The 13,319-nt window shown below is 38.9% G+C and overlaps 1 long non-coding RNA gene across 1 annotated transcript; it reads right to left on the reverse strand.

Moving 5' to 3' along the window:
* Positions 1-1,314: 1,314 nt before the first annotated feature.
* LOC145800263 (uncharacterized) lies at positions 1,315-4,327 on the reverse strand. Its single transcript, XR_014341432.1, has 2 exons — positions 3,700-4,327; positions 1,315-1,518 (listed from the first exon to the last, which is right to left on the reverse strand). It is a non-coding gene; the product is annotated as an uncharacterized LOC145800263 (long non-coding RNA).
* Between the last annotated feature and the right edge of the window lie 8,992 nt (positions 4,328-13,319).

Here is a 13,319-nt window from a genome sequence, read left to right on the forward strand (position 1 = left end):
TCAAACATGGCTTAAATGGGACCCACTTTTGCCATATGGACACTTTAGCACACACTTTTCTAAATATCTCATTGTGGATGCTCTTACACTATGTTTGAATATTTATAAGAGAAAATAAAAGAAATAATTTGTTAAGTTAAGAGAAAAAAGAAAATAAGATAAAAAATTGTGATTTTTCTTTCTCTTGTTTAGTTAAGTTAGAAAGAAAGGGAAAGAAAAGAAAAGAAAAAAAATAATTTGCCTCTAATCTTATTTGAATAGACTATATAAAAGGGGAAAAAATCTTATAGATTATATTACTAAAATACCCTTTATCTTTTTATTTCTTTAGTACATAAATAAACAATTTTGGTAAGGTTAATTACACACACTTCTACTAAAATTTGGAGAAAAAATAATAAGCCTTACATTTTTTATATAATTACACCAGTCTTCTTCAAAGTTTTAACTTACAAAGCACTTAAGTCTTTTTTTTATTAGTAATTTGTTAGCCGTATGAATACAAAAAAAAAAAAACAAAACAAAACAAAACAAAAAAAAACAAAAAAAACAAAACGATATTATCATATCTTTTTTATTAAAATGCATATTTACTTTTTTTTATATATGTTTTATTTTGAAAAAATTAGTGAAAAAATCACTCTAATAATTGTCTAAGATATTGAGTCCAGTAATAATTTTTTTTTTTTTTTTTTTTTTTGTGAAAAGTTCACACTTTGTGAAATAATTTGGTGAGAAATCTTAGAGGACATTTTATTTCCAATTTTACCCCTTAACTTTTTTTTAATCTATTTGACTTTCCATTGATTATTTATTCAAATTTATATCTATTTATTCTAAATTTTTTATCTATCTGTTTAATTTTTTACTATATAAATTTATGGATAAATTACAAATACACTCCCTGAGGTTTGCTTAAAATACAGATTGCTCCTTGTGGTTTGAAAAATTACAAATACCCCTTTATTAGAATTTTTTATTTAATAAAATTAACTAAAAAAATGAAATTCATAATTGATCTCCTATACAATAATAAAATTACCTAAATTATTAATATAAACATATTTATTGTTAATTGATTTGATAATTTATTAATAAAATTGGCAATTTGTTATGAAATTAGAAATCTCAAGAGGTGGAATGTAACGTCCGAAATAGTTGTAATAAATCATCCACTACGAAAAGTGATTAACAATGCAAATCAGGGTATAATATCCTTCCAGTATATAAGATTTAGTTACACAAAAGGGTGACATATGCGAATATACATTCATAAGCCCTAACCCTGAATCTACAGCATGTGTCAACGACAGATTCATGAAATAGAAGTTTAAATAGATAATAGAATGCCTTGAAGGCTACAACTTTCCAAGACTATACTTGGTTATATCAAAAATAGATTTAAATCCAATACATATAAAGCCCTAGGCGTGTACAAAATAATAACAAAAAAACAAAATGAAACTTTTGCTCCAATCCTCCCAAGCTACTGCCTTGGTGGAGGCATCTTACCAACACCTGAAAATGGTTTTTCCCAAATAGAGCGAGTCAAAGCCCAGTAGAAATAATTTAACATAATATATGAATCTTAACAAATATATGAGGGTGAAATGCATATGCAATGCTCATGTCAAAACAGTTTACATTTATTTCTCAAAATCATGTCATACTCAATTTATATCACAATTCTCAAATTATATCCTTTACCATTAGAAACAAGGAGGAATTCTCAAACCAGTACAACCTTTCATGGATATTTCATCCGTAGAAAACCGTCAAAGAGCATCCTTGTAAACGTAGCTTTACAAGCACTACTATTGTCATTTTACGGATATTTCGTCTGCGGGAATTGGCACTCATGTATACGCGCGTTTTTCGGGACTTTCACCCTAGGCACTCCGGCCAACTTAATTTGGTGATACATACCTCTTTCCAACATTTATCCATTTTTCTCAAATTCATATACATATGCAATGTATTAAATGAGCAACAATATTCAATGCACAAAGAAGAGAAATTAGTTTCAATTCACCTAATCCTCATGTAATTTCTACAACAATCATAGCTATCCTCCAGCAATAAACCAAAGCATATATAAAATCTCTCATACAGATAAACTTTCCAAATTTCAAGGTGAGTGATAATACATATCAAACTTCACCATCTAAATCAACATCCATCCAATTTCACATATACGACATCAATTTCATTTATTTATACAAAATAAATATTTTAGACATTTAGGTCAAAATCTCTTTTCTTCCAAAATCCAACCCAAGGGTCAAAATAAACAATTTGTTCACAATTCAATCTCATTTCTACTCCCATAATCATTTTCCATACAACCATTAGAGAACCCCTCTTTTGATTTTAAACCAAAACCTTAAGTTTGATCAAAATACTCCAAAACCACAAGATTATTTTTGAAAAACAAATAGTTAAGTTAAAAATCATAAAAGAGTGTAGAGAATCCTTACCTCAAAGGTAGAAGACGAGAAAAGCATGGATGAAACTCAAATGAAGCAAAAACCTAACTCTATTCGGATAAAAATGAAGCTCTAGGTGAGCTCTACCTTTTTAACAAAGAGAATAGGGTGGAGAAATGGGTAGATTTAAGTGTATTTGTAAAGAGAGAGTGTGAGTTTTAGAGAGAGTGTGTCTCAACTTTAGGGTTTTTAAATGTTTAAAAAGAGGAAGAGATGAAAAAGTGATGTAAAAAGTGATATTCACGGACTGATATATGCACAGTCCGTTCAAACGCAATAAGCGACGCTCGACCGTCCAGACACAAAAATGATTTCCGCTCGACCGCAAGAAGTAACGCTCAAGCGCCAAGGCACAATGAAAAGGGTGTCATCCCTCGAGCGCAGGAAGTGACGCTCAAGCGTAGAATACACACTTCTAGTAGTTTTGCAAACAGAAGACCATCGCTCGAGCACACGACCGCTCGAGCGTAGAATACACTCTCCTGTTAGTTTTGCAGGCCTACAAAGTACTGAGAGTTCACAAGTCCGCTCAAGTGCAAGAAGTGACGCTCGAGCGTAACAACAAAATTCTGGGCAACAAGGTTTTTGAAAAACAATATACCAACCTATTCCAAACGCAACCTATTCCAAACGCAACCAATACAACCCAGTAGCCAAACTCAAGAAGGAAAAAGAGGAATAAAATAAGAACAACAATACAGAATCATGAAACCCGAGTCCAGAATGTCAAATAGGTCATATCTAAAACCAGAATTGTTATATGGAATGTAATTTTCAAAATCACAGAGGGCGATTTGTATTTTAATCAAATCACAGGGAGTGTATTTGTAATTTACCCTAAATTTTTTATTTGTCCAAATTTTATCTGTGCAAATATTTCATCTCCTCCTCAACATCATGTAATCAACAGAATAACAATTTTTTCATTTTTTTTATATCTGTACAAATATCTATTCAAATTTTATAATCAAGTCAATTTTAATCTTTTATCTGTCTAATGAATATTATATTAATATTACAGTTATGGAGCTGATAATATTTAAATTTAAACATTACAAAGAGTTTTTGATCATACACAAATTTATACAAAGATTCAAATATATACCCTAACATATATAAAAAAGTATTTTTAATTTACATTTATATATATACACAAATTCATTAACTTATATCCCTGGATATATCATAAAGCTTTAAAATCTCTAGTCCAAACCTTGGAATCGCTCAGATCTAGAGAGAGGAAGTAGAGAGAAATAAAGTAGAGACTTTGCCATTTGAATAAGATGAAGCCGAACTACATGAAATTCGATCCCAACGCGTGGCCGCGATACTCCGCCAAAGCCCAAGGATCTGTCACTGTAGCCTAGCACGGAGGAGACTTCACCAAACCAGATCTGTTACCCAAACCACAATCTTCGTTGGATAAAAAAGGCCCTTCATGTGTGAACTTGACTTCGACAACAAACCTTAGAAAGAGATCGCGAATATTCAAATTTGAAACCGTCGACGAGCGAAATCTGAGATCTAGAGCGAAGATCTGAAGGTGGAACCGTCGACAAGCGAAGGGTGAGATAGCTTCAGAAGCGTCAACAAGAGCCGGCGCGAGTAACAGAGAGTAGAGAGAGACAATTGAAGAAGGTATGAGAGAAGATGGAAGAGGAGTGGCAAAGGCGGAGGTAGTGGTGGTGGACCCTACGAGGTTCCTCGCCCGCCGTTGTCGACATAGAAGAAAGCTTCGGTGCTTGGTCTCGACTTCTTCAAGGCAGTGACGCTGCTAGGGTTTTGAGAGAGAGAGAGAGAGAGAGAGAGAGAGAAAGCGAGGCATAGGAGAATGGTTGTGTGTGATGTTATTCTAGTTTGACAATATATATACCTAGGGTAGTTTGGTCATTTTATAAGTGCTTGTCTTTATAGATAAAATATTCTCATGTCTGGAGGGAAATTTTATTTTGACACATTTAATTAGCTCAAGGCACACACTTAATGAAATATTAATTTAATGATAATTATATCTTAAAAATATTGAGCACTTGTCTACCAAAATAAACTATAAAATTCAATTTTTAACTATCGAAAATAAGAAAAAAAAATCCAGAATTTTACTGTCAAATTAATCTGTTATTTTCGTAGTTCAATTATCAGAAAAAAATATTTCGGCACTTGATTTCTAAATTTAATGACGAAAATCAACACCGGTGGTCCAATTGAAAACCGCAAAAATAAATAAAATAAATAAAATAAAAAATAAAAATTACTACACGAAAAAACTAACCTTTTTATCATTGATTTTACTGTCACCAGGCATATTTTTGCTTGAGTTTGAACTTCCATTGATTTGTAATTCTTCCATATCAAAATCAAGCAAAAATTGTGAAATTAATAAGAAAACAATATGAATAATATAATATAAAAAAAAAAGGTGCCTCGGTAAAAACCAAGGTTTGTGTTTCCATCATGGCAAAGTCCGTAACCAGTCAGCCTTATGGCACGCTTTTCCAAGCAAGCATCCGGCAAACCGTTCAGGAATAACAGATGGCAAACACTGTGACTTAGGCGCACCTATGCAAATGCAATGCAAAGAAACACATAAGTATAGACAAAACAACATATCATGAGTTCGAGTCAAGCTCTCTAAATATCCAGCAGAGTCGCCAGAAACTGTAGATCGCCCGAACTCTCTCCGCGTGGCCCCCCTTTCAGAGAGGGCGCGAATTGGGTTCTAGCTACTACAGTTCGGACTCCTATCACGATTTTGAATCTAATCTCACAAAGTGCAATGTAAAACTGATAAATCACCAAAGAGTCCAAATCCGGCAATTGGTTTTGAAAAATCAATTTTGAATCAAAAACGCCAAACATGGACTGCTTTGACAGATTTCAGAGTCGCCACCTAAATATTTTATTTTGGGAAATTTAGGAAATCCTGACTCGTGCCTAAGGCCACGTGTCCGTCATCACCAAAGTTGCCTCGGCTCGGGAACTTGGGTACGAGAGGGAAAGGTCCTGAAATGAGCACCCACGCTCGCCTGATCAAAGGATCAGCTTCTACTAAACATGATATGTTATTTTGAAAACACATGTGTTCTTATTCCGATTTGTTAGCTAACCTTACTATGTGATGCGCACAGCATACAAGTATAAACTAAATCACTCGATTTGGAACAAAGCATCTCATGTTCGTTTTTCGAAAATGGTTTGGAAGTGCTACTCGCAAGTAGGCTAAAACACAGATTTGTCACCCTCAAGTGGGCTTAAAACAACATGATTTGCCACTCCGCAAAGTGGGCTTAAAACAACATGACAACCCATTTTTGACAAGGCCAAAGACTTAGACAAACAAGCAAGGTAACAATACAGATGTGCCCGCGAGCAGGGGCAAAATGCAGAGGACATGCACAATGCAAGAGCATAACTTATGATTATGCAAAGAGGGCTGTAATGAAGTATTTATGCAAGTGTTATGCAAAGCAAATACAACATTTTAAGCAAGCGAATAAGGAACTACAGTCTCACACATTTCAATAGAAAGGATGTAAGAAAATTATGCAATCTTCACTGCGCCTTACGCAGGAAGGGCTAAAAGCGACCGTTGGGCACACCCGAGGTCTCAAACAAGATTCCGACGTGTTGCACGCGAAAGGAAAAGGAGTGGTATAAGCGTTGGAACATATTCCAAATGCTCTTAACCAAAGAAGGTCTAACCCGCCGCGCGCGCGAGCAGAAAGAACAACAGTACCCAAGTCGTATGAAATTAAATGCGATAGATGCACAGAGTGAAGATGTGCGATGGATGCACAAAGTGAGCATGTGCGATAGATACACAAAGATGAATATGTGCAATAGATACACAAAATGAACATGTGCGATAGATACACAAAGAACATGTGCGATAGATACACAAAAGTGAACATGTGCGATAGATACACAAAAATGAACATGTGCGATAGAAACACAAAGTGAACATGTGCGATAGATACACAAAGGTGAACATGTGCGATAGATACACAAAGTAAACATGTGCGATAGATACACAAAATGAACATGTGCGATAGATACACAAAGAACATGTGCGATAGATACACAAAAGTGAATATGTGCGATAGATACACAATGTGAGCATGTGTGATAGATACACAAAAGTGAATATGTGCAATAGATATACAAAGGTGAGCATGTGTGATAGATACACAAAAGTAAATATGTGCGATAGATACACAAAGTGAGCATGTCAGATAGATACACAAAAGAGAATAGGTGCGATAGATACACAAAGGACATGTGCGATAGATACACAAAAGTGAACATGTGCGATAGATACACAAAGAACATGTGCGATAGATACACAAAACATAATCAATCTTAAACGGAACTTCTCTGCATGAACCGCACATCTAATATCGCCTGGTTGTGCCAGCTTCAAATGAACCGTACATACAATATTGTGCATGAATGAGAAAGAAACTTAATAGGTACAATGCAATACAATGCATGATGTTTAAGGAATGCAATAAACAAACATAGCGGCGCTTTAGAAAGCACCTCATGGGGTGAGTGGCAATAAACCGCTCTACTCTGACGGGGATCTCCCATTGTGTTCTTCGAACTCTTACTTTGCGTTCTTCAAACTCTTTTCTTCAACTCACAGTATGAAGGTTTTGAAATGTTGACAAGGATTCTTAATGTAGAACACTCTGGATGCCACTTTTCTTCCTGACCATATTCACAATTTTCTGTATTTCTTCAATGGGGTGACAGACTAGGTTAGTTCAGTATCCAGAATTGAGGTGCATACACGCTATCTCAACCTATGGGGCTTCCATACAGATTTCAAGCCGGGGATACACCCCTGGGTATTTAAACTAGACTTTAGTCTCGGAAATCCTGAACCTTTACGTTCTAGGCATTAGCCATTCGAACTCTAGTTTCCACCGTCGCAGTTGGTCTCCTAGGAACTCATTGCAAACACAGCCAAGATGCCCCTGGCAAGAAATGATATTCGGGGAGAGCACTTCTGATCGCCATTTTGGCTTGAAGCAAACTTGATCTTGAGCTTGAGGTAGAGGCACACTCATACTTCGGAGCATTGACAAGACCTGAAGAGATACATACGGAATGCAATGACGAAACTTACTAAAGTTGAAACAAACTCAGATGCCCGACATTTTCCCTCTTTTCTTTTGCTTTGCAGTCTAGAACCTATATAGCTTCAGTTAGGTCCTTGTTCTACTGTTCTCACATGACCTAGGTTGAACCTTGCAGTTTTATGAAAGAACAAATCTTGTTTTGTACATATATGGAGAACGGCACAGCACTCTGGGCACAAAACGATTTTATTTTTGAAATTGAGAAATGAGTTCTCAACTGGGTATTCAGCCTACAACTGACTACAGTCAAAATGACTCAACAAAGGAAAACAAAGGTAAAACAACCTAAACACATCTATTGACACTCGAAACGACTCAAAACAAGAATCAAGACAAACAAAAAACATAACAAAACGCAAGACTCAAATGTGCACAGGGTGCCTGTTTCTCTAGGTATTGTTTCTCATACTTTCTCATTTGTGATTCTCGCATCACTCTAGCACTCAATCTTTTGTTTTTTGAAAAAACCCTTTCCTCACTTTTCTCGCAACGCACATTTCTTTATTTTTCAATCTCTCTGATATTTTATCCCTCCCCTAGGTGGTTGACGGATAAACAAGAAGTTGCAGGCTCTTGCCCCTAGTATTCTACTAGATCCTCATTCTTCTGCTCACAACAGTGAGCTTTCCCACAAAAGGGTTGTGGTGTAACCAGATGCGCAGCAGATCTGCAATTGACATCGGTTGATGATGCCCTTGGCTTAGTTTGAATGTGATCAAACCTATCCAGATGAGGGAATGGAATATTCTGCTCTATTTCCAGTTCGTGCTTCACACATGGCTTGATACCTTGCTGCTTTGAGGATGAGAGAGCTTTCAGCCCTTTTCTGTTAGTTTCAGTTGTGCCCTTTTTGGCGAACATGGTGCCCTTTCCGACAAGTAAGGCGCCCTTTTCTGGCAAGTATGCTGACAACGGGGAAAAGACAGTAAACCTGACTCAACTGTTCCCTAGTTCATCATTTTGACGATTCTTTTATTTTTTGGCTTCTGCTAAAACAATTTTGACCAAAATGAGAGTTAGATTAACATGCTTGTTCGATTTTCTGATTTGAAATCATGCAAGTCAGGCTGTGAGCACTGAAAATTTTCCTTTTTTGGGGGGGGGATCTAAGAGATGGTCCAGTTTTGGAAAAATAGAACAATTTTTGAGCGAATTAGTCAACCTCATTAAAAAAATCTCAAAACCGTTTTTGCAAATGACTACTGCTCGACTAACATAGAATTTACTCTCGAGATGCACAACCTCATATCTGAATTTTGAATCATCTTGTAGCTGAATCTTCCAACGGAATAGGACAATCTGACTTTGAACAATGACAAGCCAATTTGCACATGGATAAGATAGCCGAGTTGAACAAGGATAAACCAATCAACATGGATGAGCCAAGCAGGCTGAAAAAAAATGATTTGGGCCAAACTTCAGGATGAAATTGCCTACGTATCCCAAACATGTGAATCAGGCCTGACGTAGTTCCGGGTTGAAGTTCACTCGGGTGTTGACACTCTCCTTTTACGCTCTAACTTTTGCCAAGGCCTCCCTTCCGGGTTTTTGACCTTGCGAGCTATGTTTTTCTTTTCTTTTCTTTTCATTTGTTTTTCTTTTCTTTTCATTTCTTTTGTTCTTTTCTTTGCATTTTTTCATTTTTATGTTTTCATCTTTTCTTTTCTTCTTTTCTTTTTCTTTTCTCTGCTCTAACTTTTGCCTGGGTCGCCCTTCCGGGTTTTTGGCCCAATGAGCCTCTCAAGGATAAAAAAGTTTAACTTGGTCCATGTTGAATGGTTTTGAGATCTCAAAGCCATCTGAATCCAGGAGAGTGGTTGTTGTTCGTTGATGATGTAGAAGTCCATCCAATGGGGGGCTGAAGTTGCCCCTAGTGTTATGGATAGGAACTCGATTGTCCTTCAACAATAAATTTTCTTCTTTTCTCCATTCTGGGATTTGGCTTTCTTGTCAGTCTTCATTAGTTAGCGAAATGACTCATCTTTTGAATCTTCGAGCACATCTGCCATTTTTGCCCCTAGTTCAAGGGCTACTTCTGATCTAGCTTTGCAAGCTTCCTTTGGCGACGTCTGACCTTCTTGATCTGACTTTCTTGCCCCTAGTTCGAGAGCTGCTTCGAATCTGGCCTAGCGGGCCTCCTTTGATGTCATACGACCTTATTGCCCCTAGTTCATGAGTTGCTTCAAATCTGGCCATACAAGCCTCACATTGTGGTTGACCATTGAACATTCTGAATCCAAGTTCGAGGTTTGAAAGAAAATGGGGGTTGAGTCTCGAGGCTGAGAATGATCCTATGCTGCACAATCTCAAGAGCGATTCCACACAAGTCTTCGCAGGATCACGCAAAATATTTTTTTGAAATCTTTTAAGAAAGCGACTAGTCGCTCGTGCTGAAGACAATATAGAACCAATCTGGATCAAGCCAGGGTCCTTCTCAATACTCACATTAACAAACACGATCTCATTCATTAAGGGCTTAGCACGCCTTTCTTTCTCTCAATCGATCAAATTTTTGCAAATCCAGAGGAATTCCTCCCTCTTTGTTTTCATCACAGCATTAGAAAAGTTTTGAAAAACTTAGGTCAATGCAATGATTTCAAGGCACAGAAAAGTAGGTGAAAAGCACTGCCATTTCATTTAGATCTTCTGGCATAACTGGCTTCAATGGCAGAAACAGACTCAAAAGAAAGAGTGTAAAAGACAAACACAAAACAAGCAAGTGATGCCCGAGGTAACACCCCCAAAATCACCTGACTATAACGCAACAGGACTGACTCGATACAACAAGACAAACTCGACTGACTCAGCACAAAAAGACTGACTCAAAACAACACAACAAGGCTAACTCAATACCCAAGTTAGAAAGCACAAAAACTAGCATTTGCACATTGCTCAAAACAGTGCGTGCCATCCCCATGTCTAGAGTAAACTGAGTGCCATCCGCAAGTGGTTCACCCCCCCGATCAAATAATCACATTATCCCCCAAGTTCACTGATCTAGTGCCGATAGAATTTGCAGGACCTGGTGCGACAATAACAATCAGATCTTGTACTTCGTGGCGAAGACGAAAACACATGTTGGTGTCATGGCCAACTTGTTGATGGAAGGCACAGTACTTGGCAGCATCATGCGTAGCCGGAAGGGATTTTGGGAGAGGCTGAGGCTCAAAGGGTTTGAGATGGCCCTTTCCTATAAGGATCTGGAGAGCTTTGGACAAAGTCATGTAGAGGGGATAGAAGACCCTCTAGCCTCGGGGTTGGTATTTCAAGGTTTGTGGAGTGTTGGATGTACTGGCAAAAAGGTTGGCAGGTACTGACTTTTGATGATCTCTTCCGAGTGTAGGATTAGAGCTGAAAGGGGTGTTTCTGGTACGATAGCCTTTTTCCCTGCTCGCTCCTTGATTCAGACTGCTCTCAGTGGCAAAAGTGTCCTCCACAGTTTTTGCAACAACTGCAAGCACTTTCTGTTTGTTCAGTCCTTCGCCTTCAAAGCCTCAACAGCCCACAGAAGATGTTCATGGGGACCAATGCTTGCCCCTACCTTGTTCTTACCACTTACCTCTACTTTGCCAAGGGATTGGGTCACTATATCAGAGCGGAGCCTAGTTGTTGTCGACACACCAACACCCAGATCTAAGATGGCTTCAGGTTGGCCCTTTTCAATTGCCGCTTGCCCCAAGATCAAGGAGCCGTTTGGATTGAAACTTCTGGCCTGTGATATGGTCGATGATGGAGCCAAAATTTCAAAGGCTAAATCTGCCACAGTTTTTTGCAAATCTTCAATCATGCTCACTAGCTCAGAAGTAGTGGGTTCATGGGTTTGAGATGATTGAGGTTCAGGTGCACCCATCATGCATAAGTCCATGCTGAGTGGAATGAACACCTCAGGCTTGGGTAAATGGGCTGGGGTGATGTATATACTAGGGTCAAACGGGTTGGCCGTTGTCTAGATGAAGTTTACCTGCCTAGGTAGAGGGTTTTAATTGACATTTGGTTTTTCTAGAGGTGCTATTACCTTGTTGTCAATGAGATTTTGAATTTCATGACGTAGTCTGAAGCAAGAGTCGGTATCATAACCGTGCTACTGATGGAAGGCACAGTATGTAGCCAGGTCATGCTTTGAAGGGAGAGGATCGGGTAGAGGCCGTTATTCTAACGGTTTCAGATGTCCTTTCCTGAGTAGGACCCCTAGAGCTTTAGACAAAGGCATATAAAGTGGGGTGAAAACCCTCTTGCCTCGAGGTAGATAGTTCGAAGTTTGGGGGTTTGGATTGGACGTACCAACAAAGGGGGTGGCTGTTTTCAGAGTGGTGGTGACCATTCCAACTTCAGAAGATCTTGCAGTTGCATCACCACTGGTGGTAGCATTCGAACTGCATGTATAACCCCTCTTGAGTGACTCCCTTTCGTGGTCAATCAAACCTTGTTTCATAGCGTCTTCTATCTGTACCCCAATCTCATGGAGGTCAGCAAAAGTAGGGAGGGGTAAGACAATCATCCTCTGCATTAACTTCGGTTATAGATTCCGCACGACCATCCGTATCTGGTCTTTCTCAACTGGCCTGGTGGTCATCCTAGAAGCCTTGGCTCTCCAACGGGTCAAGATGTCAGAGAAGCCCTCCTTTGGCTATTGTCTAGTTGCCTCGAGATCACGAGTTGTGACCTCGATTTGCGTATTGCACGAATATTGTGCGACGAAGGCCTCGGCCATCTCCTCTCAATTTTTTTTCAATGAATCCTCCAACTTAGCGTACCAGACGGTCGTAACACCTGACAGGGTTCGACCGAAGAGAGATAGCTTTTATAATCTGGAGAGGCCCATTGGCCGTAAGATATCCGAGAACAGTCGCAGATGTACCATAGGATCTCCAGAACCATCAAAACAGTCTATATGTGGCATCTTGAACCGGTCCGGCAATGTCACTGTCGAATCCGTGTAACCATCCTCTATGTCTGGAATGGAGTTAATGCCTTGAGCCCTCTTGAACAGCTTTTTAAGCTTGCTCACTTTTAATGCAGTTGGATCTACTTCGACCTTGAAAGGGGCCTCAATTGGATAGGCCTGTGCTTTGGAAGTCTGAGGTAGAGTGGGATCCACTGGGACATATGTATTCTCCTGGGCATTGGCGGTAGGGGCAAGAGCCCTTGGTGCAGGAGTTTCTACTGGAGGTGGGTGGGATGCAGAAGCTGTTCCCTATTGTGTTTGTTGCTACTACTGTTGAAGCCTGGCAATGAGTTCAGCCTATTGGGCCACGACCTCGATCTGGCGGGCGGTAACCTCCACTTGGCGAGCAGCATCTCGCTGGATGGCCTCCATAGTCTGTTGGAGCTGACGCATCATGTCTTCCATACTCATACTGACTAAAGAGGGCTGATCTATCGAATCTGGTGAGTTTTCTCTTTCTGAGGTGAAACGGGAAACTGAGCCCAACTATGCACAGGTGATATAGATAGTGATCGCTGAACTGGAGACTGTTGAACTGGTGATCTGTGCCTGACTGGCTCTTCTTTGCCTTACCACTGGCGAAGGAAACACTGGTTGCCCTTGAACTGAATTTCCAACCTGACAAAGTCTATCAACACAAGTCTGGTGTACTCGGGGGATATTGGAGCCTTCTGAAGCTATGGTTCCAAGACTACCTTGCAAAAGAATAAAACAGACAGCATCTCAACCTGATTTCACCAAAAG

This window comes from Camellia sinensis, chromosome 1 (assembly GCF_055761805.1).
Source record: "Camellia sinensis isolate YWXY chromosome 1, ASM5576180v1, whole genome shotgun sequence".
Lineage (NCBI taxonomy): Eukaryota > Viridiplantae > Streptophyta > Magnoliopsida > Ericales > Theaceae > Camellia > Camellia sinensis.